Source organism: Aotus nancymaae, unplaced genomic scaffold (assembly GCF_030222135.1).
Source record: "Aotus nancymaae isolate 86718 unplaced genomic scaffold, 86718_ANA_hifiasm-v0.15.2.pri h1tg000108l, whole genome shotgun sequence".
NCBI lineage: Eukaryota > Metazoa > Chordata > Mammalia > Primates > Aotidae > Aotus > Aotus nancymaae.
Genome location: NW_026988523.1, coordinates 5556373 through 5567974, shown reverse-complemented (window position 1 = coordinate 5567974; position 11602 = coordinate 5556373). Strand labels below are relative to the sequence as shown.

General features: G+C 44.0%; 1 pseudogene; it reads left to right on the top strand.

Annotated features, from left to right (window-relative positions):
- Nucleotides 1-9312: 9312 nt before the first annotated feature.
- Nucleotides 9313-10739, top strand: LOC105711548 (keratin, type II cytoskeletal 8-like; annotated as a pseudogene).
- Nucleotides 10740-11602: the final 863 nt, after the last annotated feature.

Sequence of the window (11602 nt, the reverse complement as noted above, 5' to 3'; positions counted from 1 at the left end):
ACCCTCGTGCTCCTATCTTTCTTAGCCGTAGGCACTCATAACCATGTTTTCCTTCCACAATTTAATCTGCCTTGGCACGCAAGCGTCTACATTGTCACAATTTTCCTATGGCATGTATTAATCTGTCTTTCTCATTGGTTCTACACCCTCTTTCTGTTCACCAATCAGGTATAATCCTGTCTATCCTCAACCTTTTTTGCTCTTGTCATTCCACATGCTTCTCCAACACCTCTCAAACCTTCAAACATATGGGTAACTCCCCAGCTGCCTCTCTGGCCCTGAAATCTCTCCTGTGTGTCACTCCTACCAGTTTCACAGGACACCTCCTTTTGAAAGTACCCCTGACCTCAAACTTGGCATACTCAGAACCAAACCAATCGCACTCACTCCCAAACTGGATATTGACCTCACTACATACTGAAACTCACTGTTTCTAAAGTTAAACACTTCATTCGCACCCATAATTAGCCATCTATCAGAAACTCCTCCTTCCTTTAAGATTTGACCTGAGTGAACGATATTAAGTTATAATCTCAGCATAGGAAATGACACTGTCTTTCTTCTGTCTTTTCTGCATAAAGAAATTCGCCCTGGTTTCTTCCTCACGAGAACAGGAAGTTGCTCTGAAGGGCTGGCTGAGAGAAAGAGCATTTGCAACCCACTGGGTGAGGTCAAGTTTAAACTTAATTCTGTCTCCGTCTCCAAGACAGCCCATCACAAGACTTATTCAGCCTAATATTCAGTCAATAGAGATGCTGACTGCACAGCCAGGAGGCCTCCTTGGCAGCATCCAAGAGGCTCTTACTTCCTAAAGCAGGAAGGCACAAAAATTCTGAGGATCAGTTGTAGGTCTTAACGACAGGCTAGTAGACTTCAGAGAAATTTAAATCCTCAACTCTGGCAAGTCTGCTTTGCCAGAAGAAGAACCCTGGTTGAAAAACAATGGTACCCTGAGACTTGGAAATAGGACATTTGGGTCAATATACTCAAAGCCCTTGAAATGCCAGATTCCTTTGACTTTTCTGGATGAGCAGAACTATCCTACTTCTCCCTATTAAAGGCTAACCCTTCCCCTTTGCATGAAAATGATACACCAGCCACTGTCTTGAAAAACAATACTTTCAAAGGTCAGAATTAACTAGCTCCCACCTCCCCTTCTGGCCACCCGACCAATAACTAGGCCCATTCACAACATAATACAACATAATATATCATAGTGGGGAAAACCAAACCCCACCACGCCCCCGCCTCAGTGAACATAGTAAATCCAAACCAATCTTGCATGCCAAGGGAAATGGCAGGGGTGGTAGTCCTCATCATATTTCCATTTAATTCACCAGTCTAACCCATAAAGAAACTTTATGGATCCTGGAGGGTGCCCACGGACCGTTGCAAACTCCTGCACTGGCTCTAAGTGCACTTGCTGTGACAGATGCCATGTCTTTGTTAGAACAGATTAGCACAGCCTCGGCTACATGTGCCGTTGACCTAGCCCATAAGTTCTTTTACATCCTTTCAAGGCAATAGATCAAACACAGTTCCCATTCATATGGAAGGGACAATGGTCTACATTTTTGGTCTTGCCCTCGGGTTATATTGACCCTCTTCTTCTGGCATAATACAGTCTGAAGGGACTTGGACTGTCTAAACATTTCAAAGAACATCATATTAGTACATTCTATAGACAGCACCATGTTAATCGGCCAATGAGCAAGATGTGGTAAATATTTTGGAGGCCTTTGTCAGATGTGTGCGCTCCAGAGGGTAGAAAAGGTATGCTGGAAGGATTCAGGAGCCTGTCACATCAAGCAATACAGCAGGGGTTCAGTCGCCTGGGGAATAATTTACACAATTCCTTTACCAGAATCTTTCTCTCCCTTTGCCCTTTTATCCTTCCACCACAATTCGTGCAGACCTCCAGCCACCCTATTCTTTATCTCGTGAGTGGCACCATAAAGTAGAGATCCAAAACAGAGCTCGTTATCTTCCCCAGAAACCCTGTTCCTCTTCTATTTTACATCTCCTGATGAATGTCTTCTTCACCCAGTCAACTGCCCTGCCTGGAATCTGGGCATTTGCCTGGGCTTTGTCGCTCCCTTAGCCCCTACATTCAGTTAGTCACTGAGTCCTAAACATTTCTCAAGTCAGGCTTCTCGTCTTCTCTGCTGCACTTGCCCTAATTCAGGCCATAAGCATGCCTTTCCTGGACTGACACTGGAAACAAATATTATTTGAGAAGAATACCAAATTTGGAAACCTGTTGGTCTGTTGACTTGAGTTTAACCTTCATTTTCTTATTCTCTATTATGTGAACTTGGACAGGTGAACTAACCTCTTTAAGCCTGTTTCTTCACTTTTAAAATAATATCATAAACAGCAACCTCATAAGGTTGGCATGAAGATAAAATGAAACAAATGTGTAAAGTGCCTGACAGAGGTATGAGTTTACAAATGACAGCAATGGGCAGAATTGGTAGTAGTCATAGCACAAAAGCCTTCCTTACTGAGTTCAGGATCTTTAACGACAAGCCTCTAATTTATCTCGCCTGAACGATTATTTCAACATGTAGATCTGGTTATGTCGCTGTGCTGCTGGCTTCCACTGATTCCTATGGACTAGCTGATCATATAAAACTCCTTTGCATGATCAACAAGGCTCTTTGTGACCTGTTCCATCTTTTCTCTAAACTCGCTGCACCCTGTACCATCACCATTCCATTTTTCATTTAGACAATAAAAACATTTCTGCTCCTCTGAACAACCAATGGTCCGTCATGCCTCAATGTCTGCATATGCTAGTCTTCTATATAAAAATACACTGCCATCTCTTCCTCATCTCTTATGTCTTAACTAAAAATTCTTTCCTCTGAGAAGCTGTCACTGAATCTATCTAAAACCCCCGTGAACTCTATACACTCCTCTGCTCTAGCAAGATACCATTATATCGTGACTGTATTTATACCATTCTCCCTGACTTTATCGTGCCATCGTTGAGGTCAGGGAGTCCGTCACGTTCACATTTGCCCCCTGCCCAAACTCATACCTAGTACCTACTGAAAGCTGAACAAGAGAATGAAGAAATGATGGCCACCATCTCATGTAGAATTAAATCCATATTTAATAATATGTTAATGAGGAAAATCTCGACCCACAAGTTCAAGCATGAACAAAATGCGACTTTATTTTGCTACCACTTGTGATGGTTAATACTGAGTGTCAACTTGATTGGATTGAAGGATACAAAGTGTTAATCCTGGGTGTGCCCATGAGGGGTGTGGCCAAAAGAGATTAACATTTGAGTCAGTGGACTGGGGAAGGCACATCCACCCTTAATCTGGTGGGCACAATCTTATCAGCTTCCAGTAAATATAAAGCAGGCAGAAAAACGTGAAAAGGAGAGACGGGCCTAGCCTCCCAGCCTACATCTTTCTCCTGTCCTGGATGCTTTCTGCCCTAGAACATCAGAATCCAAGTTCTTCAGTTTGGGGACTTGGACTGGCTTTCCTTGCTCCTCAGCTTGCAGACAGCCTATTGTGGGACCTTGTGATTGTGTAAGTTAATACTTAATGAACATATATATATATAACTTATACATACACATATATCTATATATCTGTATCTATATATTGACATAATATCCTATCCTATTAGTTCTGTCCCTCTAAGGGAACACCGACTAATCACCACTCATCTTAACTTTTATTTTGTGCACCCATTCCACTGCTGGAGGAGATTAAATCTGAATTTAATTCTGTTTTCTCAATTATTTCAGAATTTATTTCTCCACCCTTCCCCCAGTTGTGTCTAAGCAGCATCCCAGATGACAGAATGCATCAAGGCATAGGGAAGGAGGCGGACACACACCTGACCTCCGGTCTTCACCTGTCCCCTTCGGCATCAGCTGAGACACTGTCATGCCCATTTGGTTTATGGTTTTTGGGCTGTACAAGACACAGCTACATTCTTCTTGCCCTGTTCACGATCTACTTAGGTTGGGCTCTCTCTCAGAGACTTCCAAACTGTTCTCAGTGGGCAGCCAGAATATATTTAGTTGTTCTGCATGCCCTATTGGGGTCTTTTTACTTAAATATCACACGTGGTCCCCTCTGTTCCACTAGTGTCACCTTATGCAGGGTAGAGGGAAACGTCTACCACTCCTGGCTTCACTGAGATTATAAAGCGTAATCTCTTTCTGCTCTCTGATCCCCCAAATACACATCGGATTTGTATAACATGCTCCTTTCTTTTCCAGACTGAGCCTGAAGCAGGGCGTGGAGAAGGTCCTTCCTCGGGAACACACATCAGCATTTACTGCTGCAATACACATCACTGCTTCCCACCCAGAGCACATCTTTCCCACAGAGGAAGAAGAGCTTCCTAATCTACAGTAGTAAAAGCTCCTCTGACTGATCCCCTACCCTTCTAAATCTATCATATTGGTCTTTAACTTGATTACCTGAGACACTGGGACTCCTGAAACTCCAGAACATGAGTTCTTATAACTTAAAATGAGCTCTTGGGACTGAACAGCCAAGAATCTGATTTTTCATTAATTTAACAAATACTCACTGAATACCACTGTAGACTGTCTGTTGCAGATTCACAGGACATCTGCCAATAAGTTGTCTCCTCAAAGAGCTTACATCCTGATGGAATCATACTTTCCTGAGTGTTTTTACAGTGGCCCTTCTTTAAAGCAGTACGCATACACAATCCTAGCTAATTGTGCCACAGAAGGACAGTTCCTAGGCTAATCGAAAGGGAGAGAGGGGCCGGGCATGGTGACTTACACCTGCAATCTCAACACTTTGGGAGGCTGAGGCAGGAGGATCGCTTGAGTTCAGGAGTTCGAGACCAGTCTGGGCAACAGGGTGAGACCTCATCTCTACTAAAAATAAGAAAAATTAGTTGGGCCTGGTGGCATGCACCTGTAGTTTCAGTTAATCAGGAGGCTGAGGCAGGAGGCTCGCTTGAGCTCAGAAGAGTGAGGCTGCAGTGAATCATGATCGTGCCCCTGTACTTCAGCCTGATTGACAGAGCAAAACCCTGTCTCAAAAAAAAAAAAAAAGAAAAGAAAAGAAAGAGAGGCATATGTCAGTTAATTTACTAAAAGTTCACTCGCTATGGCGTGAAAACCTTCCGTGAGCTGTCCCTCTCCTAAACGACCTCCTGATACTCCCCGACAAATGGTCTATGCTCCAGCCACACACACTGCTGACAGTAGCCACAGTGGGCTGTGCTCTCCTGCTCCTTCCTTCACTGATCCTTTCTTCTCCAAGAAACCTTTTAAGCTTCCTCAGTTGGACCTCCCCTTATCAAGCCTTCCCTGCCCACGAAGACTGAGTTAGGGGTCTTCCGTTGGTGATTTGCAGTCGTAGCACTTTGTATTCATTCCTGCTATAGTGTTTTTCTCACAGAATTTGCTATATGTCTGATATTACCACCTCACCATTAACCTCATTGAAAGCAAGCATTGGTTTTCCTTTATCTATATCCCCATACCTAGCCCAGAGTCTAACATATCAGATAGATATTCAAAGAATATTTGTTAAATGATATGTAACTTTTGAAATGTATATATTTTCCAAATTAAAAATTATTTAGCATAGATCGAAATTAGAAAAAAAATATTGGAATGATTTTAGAAATAAAGTCAAATAGAGGTAGAGAAGAGAAGGTGTCTGTTAATGAGGCTGGGCATGGTGGTTCGTGCCTATAATCCCAGCACTTTGGGAGGCCGAAGTGGGAGGATCATTTGAGGCCAGGAGTTCGAGACTACCCTAGCCAATATGGTGAAATCCCATCTCTACTAAAAGTACAAAAATTAGTTGGGCATGGTGGCATATGTCTGTAATCCCCTCTACTCGGGAGGCTGAGGCACAAGAATCGCTCGAACTCAGGAGGTGGAGCTTGCAGTGAACCGAAATCGCCCCACTGCACTCTAGCCTGGGCGACAGGGCAAGACTCCATCTCAAAAAAAAAAAAAAGGTGTCTAATGGAAGTAAAACTGTGAGAAAATTAAATTTCTTTACTTCTAGGCCTTAGGAACCACCTGTAGTCTCATAGTATATTCCTAGGTCATATTATTTGTTAGTGCCTTGAGTTTAACTGGTGCTAATTATTTGCTAAGGAAACAATTATGTTATATTTAATTTTTTGAAAAGGGGCATTTCCTTTGTTAAAAATAAATCTCTCAATTATTCTGAATGTTGGATCACAATATCCTTGGAATTAAGTAGGCTTGGTTTTATAATAATGAGCAACTTTTGGACTGTGCGTTTAACATACAGCAAAGGTACTAATGCTGAATAATTTGTTTTAGATTTGAAACAGCAGAGATGTGCAGATGGGCATAAAGAAAAGTATGAAAACTTAACTGACAGGTAATAAAACTTCTTGGTAGCGTGATCACTACGGTCCACTTTCACAATTGTGAATGCATGAGAATAAAATAAATTAATGAAAGAAAAAGATCATTTGTGAGACAGAGCAACTTAAATAGAAATGAAAATTTCTAAGATTTTTTACAAAAATCTAAAAGTTAGCATGCTAAGCAATCTGCGTTCTAATCTCTGACCATTTCACAATCTAACATCTTCAAACTTCTTATTATCTGGTGTTGTGAAATGTTACCCCAATTCTTCATGGGAAAAATGCTAACCTCCATCACTAATATAACTGCATCTTGTGTACAAACTACGTAACTGTACACCTACAACCATCCAATCTTCAACAAAGTCAACAGTAACAAGCAATGCAGAACGACTCCCTGCTCAATAAATGGTGCTGGAATAACTGGCTAGCCATATTCAAAAGATTGAAACTGGACTCCTTCTTTATACCATATACAAAAATCAACTTAAGATGGACTAAAGACTTAAACATAAAACCTAAAATTATAAAAGCCCTGGAAGGAAACCTAGGAAATATTCCAGACATAGACCCTGGAAGAGATTTCACGACGGAAACTCTAAAAGCAATTGCAACAGAAACAAAAATTGACAAGTGGGGCCTAATTAAACTGGAGCTTGTGCAGAGGAAAAGAAACAATCAACAGAGTAAACAGACAACCTACAAAATGGGAGAAAATACGTGCAAACTCTGCACCTAACAAAGATCTGATATCCAGGATCTATAAGGAACTTAAACAAATCAACAAGCAAAAAACACAACCCCATTAAAAAATGAGCAAAGGTCATAAACAGACACTTTTCAAAAGAAGACATAAATGTGGCCCACAAGCATATAAAAACATGCTCATCATTACTAATTATTAGAAAAATGGAACTCAAAACCCCAGTGAGATACCATCTCACACCTGTCAGAATGGCTGTTATAAAAAAGACAAAAAACAATAGATGTTGGTGAGGTTGCAGAGAAAAGGAGACATTTATACACTGCTGATGGGAATGTAAATTAGTTCAGCCACTGTGGAAAGCTGCTTGGAGATTTCTCAAAGAACCTAAAGCAGAACTACCATTCAACCCAGCAATCCCATTACTGGGTATATAGCCAAAAGAAAACGAATCATTCTACCAGAAAGATGCATGCATATGTTCATCACAGCACTTTTCACAATAACAAACATGTAATTAACCTAGATGCCCATCAGTAATGGATTGGATAAAGAAGATGTGGTACATATACATCATGGAATACTATGCAGCCATAAAATAATGAAATTATGTCCTTTGCAGCAACATGGGTGGAGCTGGATCTAGGCCGTTATTCTAAGCAAATTAGTGCAGAGACAGAAAACCAAATACTGCACATTCTCACTTATAAGTGGAAGCTAAACACTGAGTACACGTGTATACAAAGAGCAGAACAACAGACACCAAGGCCTACCTGAGGGTGGAGAGTAGGAAGAGGGTGAGGATCGGAAAACTACTTATTAGGTACTATGCTCGCTACCTGGGTGACAAAACCATTTGTACACAAAATCCCAGCAACATACAATTTACCCATGTGACGAACCAGCACATGTACCCCTGAACCTAAAATAGAAGTTGGAAGAAAAAATATATATATGTATATTGAATAAATGATTGAATAAATGGATTTATAAATAAATGAAATGTCAAGATGCAAGAATTTTCAAGGTCAGAAGACTTTTTTAAAAATGTGAGATTCTAATTCCAAATGAATGGGGAAGGTTTAAGTCAATTCAAATCTTTTATAATGCTCTGTCATTGAGTATCTCAAAAGCGATGAGAAGAGTTTGCAATCAGTGATGTTACCGAAGTTGCTATTTAAATAGTCAATAATCATTGCACCAAAGGTTAGATATCCTTGCTCTAGAACTGCCAGTGAAGCTTCTAGATTGTAAACCCCAGAGGATTTGGGAACTCAGTGTATTCTGTTTGGAAACAGAAATACACTATTTCATATACCTGGGGAAATTTAACCTATATCACAACCTACTAGAGATAAAAGTAACCTTGAGTTTGCAGTTACATCTGCATCTCCCTGCCACAGTTAAAGCATCAGTCATTCAACAAGTACTTACTGAGCACGCGCTCTATGCTCATCTCAGTGCAGGAACCAAGAATGCCACGGTGAACAAGACAGACTCCGCCCCTCACTGAGCTGTGAGGATATCACTTCACAACATCTGCCCCTCCCTTCCTCAGCCCCCTTCATTCTCTGGATTTGTACCTTATTAGGCTGGCACTACTCCCTGGCTGGAGGAAGAAGAGTGCTGGGGGCTTGCTGGAATGCTAGAGATGCCTGGCTGTACCACAAAAGTGAGGTGATCTGCTGTTCGTGCTCTCTTCAGACCCCTTTACTGCTGGGGAATTGCTTGTGCATAAAGGGAAATTAATAAAGCAGTAGTTAAAGCAGAATTACTATTCTAGAGTCCCACAGACAGTGGAAGGAAGCCAAGAAGAGGTTCTAAATGTTCCAAGTCTAAGTGTTTCATCTACTGAGAGGTAAAATAGAAGAGTACTCAAGCAAAAGGACCTGCCTGGTATAGTAGGAGAACTGGAACTAGGCTTCTGACTCCTTGGCCCATCTTATTGCCTCTCCATCAGAAGAGCTCTCTTAAGCCAAATCCACCATGGCTAATCCATGGGAACTCCAGCTGAGAATTCTGTCCTGCTAAGCAATGTGCTAGTGTGCAGTATGGCTACTCTCAAACTCAGACGCAAGGAGGTATGAGCACCCAGAGGCTGGACTGTTAGGAGACACATCAAGCTCAAGAGTTCCCTGACACTTGATAAAATCATTGGTACACCAAGTAGCAGCTTCTCCAGTCCTTCTGGAATCTCGGCCCGGTTCAGCCCACCTGCCTCCATTCCTGCCTCCACGATGTCCATCAGGGTGACCCAGAGGTCCTACAAGGTGTCCACCTCTGGCCCCCAGGCCTTCAGCAGCCGCTCCTACACGAGTGGGGCCCAGTGCCCACATCAGCGCCTCGAGCTTCTCTTGAGTGGCAGCAGCAGCTTCTGGGGTGGCCTGGGCAGAGGCTATGGTGGAGCCAGCGGCACGGGGGGCATCACTGCCGTCACGGTCAACCAGAGCCTGCTGAGCCCCCTTAGCCTAGAGGTGGACTCCAACATCCAGGCTGTGTGCACCCAGGAGAAGGAGCAGATCAAGACCCTCAAGAAGTTTGCCTCCTTCATAGATAAGGTAAGTTTCCTGGAGCTGCAGAACAAGATGCTGGAGACCAAGTGGAGCCTCCTGCAGCAGCAGAAGACGGCTCAGAGCATCACAACAAGCTGTTGGAGAGCTACATCAGCAACCTGAGGCGGCAGCTGGAGACTCTGGGCCAGGGGAAGCTGAAGTTCGAGGTGGAGCATGGCAGCATGCAGGGGCTGATGGAGGACTTCAAGAAAAAGCCTGAGGATGAGATCAATAAGCTACAGAGATGGAGAATGAATTTTTCCTCATCAGGAAGGATGTGGATGAAGCTTACATGAACAAGGTGGAGCTGGAGTCTCGCCTGGAAGGGCCGACTGATGAGATCAGCTTCCTCAGGCAGCTGTAGGAAGAGGAGATCGGGAGCTACAGTCCCAGATCCCGGACACGTCTGTGCTGCTGTCCATGGACAACAGCCGCTCCCCCGACACGGACAGCATCATCGCTGAGGTCAAGGCACAGTACGAGGAGATCACCAACAGCAGCCCGGCTGAGGCTGAAAGCATGTACCAGATCAAGTATGAGGAGCTGCAGATGCAGGCTGGGAAGCACGAGAATGACCTGCAGGGTACAAAGACTGAGATCTCTGAGATGAACCGGAACATCAGCCGGCTCCAGGCTGAGACTAAGGGCCTGAAAGGCCAGAGGGCTTCCCTGGAGGCCGCCATCACAGATGCCGAGCAGCGCAGAGAGCTGCCTGTTAAGGATGCCAATGCCAAGCTGTCTGAGATGGAGGCCGCCCTGCAGCAGGCCAAGCAGGACATGGCGCAGCAGCTGCGTGAGTACCAGGAGCTGATGATCGTCAAGCTGGCCCTGGACAACGAGATCGTGCCTATAGGAAGCTGCTGGAGGTCCAGGAGAGCTGGCTGGAGTCTGGGATGCAGAACATGAGTATCCACATGAAGACCACCAGCGGCTCTGCAGGTGGTCCGAGCTGGACCTATGGGGGCCTCACAGGGTCCCGCCTCAGCTACGGCCCAGGCTCCAGCTTTGGCTCTGGCGTGAGCTCCAGCTCTTTCAGCCGCACCGGCTCCACCAGGGCCATGGTTGCGAAGAAGATAAGACCCACAATGGGAAGCTGGAGTCGAGTCCTCTGATGTCCTGACCAAGTGAACAGCTACAGCAGCCCCTCCCAGCCTGCCCCAGAGCCAAGGGAGGAGGCCCCTGTGCAGGGGAACACAGGGAACAGGAGACCCCCCTGAGGCTCAGCCCTAGCCCTCAGCCCACCTGCGGAGGAGTTTACTCCCTGGGGACCCCTCTTGCCCATGCCTCCAGCTACAAAACAATTCAAATGCTTTTTTTTTGGTCCAAAATAAAACCTCAGCTAGCTCTGAAAAAAAAATTCATTGTTACAAGTCTGATGTATGACAAAACTTCATAAGTCACACTTGTATGTGTGTTTTCTTCCATCAATCCCCGCCCCCGCCCCAGAAAACTCTCATGGAACCGAAGGCTACATTAAAGTATGACTTAAAAACCATATTTTGTATTAAAAACTAATATCCAGATACAACCCATGAGTGGAGCAGATAGAACTAAATGCCATACCTGGGTCTGAAGTCAAAGATCCCTTTCTCTGAAAGGCTCTCCCACCTCACCCATGGAATTACTATAATCTCCACCACTGCAATGGCTTTGATGGGTAGGGGAAAAAAACACATTTTAAGTCTGTGAAGGCACTGAGTTACCTGAGAAAACTCACACTTTAGCCTAATACTTTCTCCAGGGTGAATTTTGAACTCATTCAATCACCTCCCATTATCACGTCAGAGAGTGAAACTCAGGAAGGCTGAATTTTGATAAAAGGCAAAAGATAAAGACAGAAACAGATGGAGTCTCCTGGCCTGAAGTGGTGCAGCTCCTTAGGTAAGGGGTGTCAAAAACAAAGGGAAAAATCCCCAGAAGTGAGAAGAGATCACCAGGTAGAAATGTTGCCTATTCCATTATCTTGAGCAAGTCT